This window comes from Mandrillus leucophaeus, unplaced genomic scaffold (assembly GCF_000951045.1).
Source record: "Mandrillus leucophaeus isolate KB7577 unplaced genomic scaffold, Mleu.le_1.0 Scaffold120, whole genome shotgun sequence".
Lineage (NCBI taxonomy): Eukaryota > Metazoa > Chordata > Mammalia > Primates > Cercopithecidae > Mandrillus > Mandrillus leucophaeus.
The window spans coordinates 2,051,320-2,052,332 of NW_012100321.1; positions in this window are offsets into that span (position 1 = coordinate 2,051,320).

A 1,013-nucleotide genomic window follows, 5' to 3' on the forward strand; every position below is an offset into this window, starting at 1 on the left:
TTTTTTTTTTTTTTTAGATGGAGTCTTGCTCTGTTTCCCATGTTGGAGTGCCATGGAGTGATCTCGGCTCACTGAAACCTCCACCTCCTGAGTTCAAGCGATTCTCCTGCCTCAGCCTCCCAAGTAGCTGGGACCACAGGCGTGTGTCAGCAGACCCAGCTAATTTTTATATTTTTAGTAGAGATGGGGTTTCACTATGTTGGCCAGGCTGGTCTTGAACTCCTGACCTCAGGTGATCCACCTGCCTCAGCCTCCCAAAGTGCTGGGACCTCTTTCCTTCTTGTTTGAACATCTTTTACAAATCTTGACTATATTCGACAACATAATGGGTGGTCTTTGGCGCACTGCCTTTTTGCTATTATTATTGATACTTTATGAAGACCAAGTGTGCTAAGACATTGCACGTTTGCAGAGCCACCCATCCTCGCCTTTAACATCTTTGTTTCATGTCACTCATCATTGCATTGCAAGTCATCAGTTTCCCACTCTGCAAGTATTTCTTCAATCAGTTTTCCTTTATTATTAGCCATACGAGATCCAAAAATCCCTTAGCAGGTTGATGTGGGCTGGGCGCGGTGGCTCATGCCTGTAATCCCAGCACTTTGGGAGGCCGAGGTAGATGGATCACCTGAGGCCAGGAATTCGACACTAGCCTGGCCAACCTGGTGAAACCCTGTCTCTCCTAAAATATACAAAAATTAGCTGGGTGTGGTGGTATGCGTCTGTGGTCCCAGCTACTTGGGAGGCTGAGGTAGGCGAATTGCTTGAACCTGGGAGGCAGAGGTTGCTGTGAGCTGAGGTCATGCCACTGCACTGTAGCCTGGATGACAAAGCGAAACTCCATCCTCTGACTCCAAAAAAAAGAAGATGAAGGAGGAGGAGGAGGAGAAGAAGAAGAAGAAGAAGAGGAAGAGGAGGAGGAGGAGGAGAAGAAGAAGAAGAGGAAGAGGAGGAGGAGGAGGAAGAAGAAGAAGAAGAAGAAGAAGAAGAAGAAGAAGAAGAAGAAGAAGAAG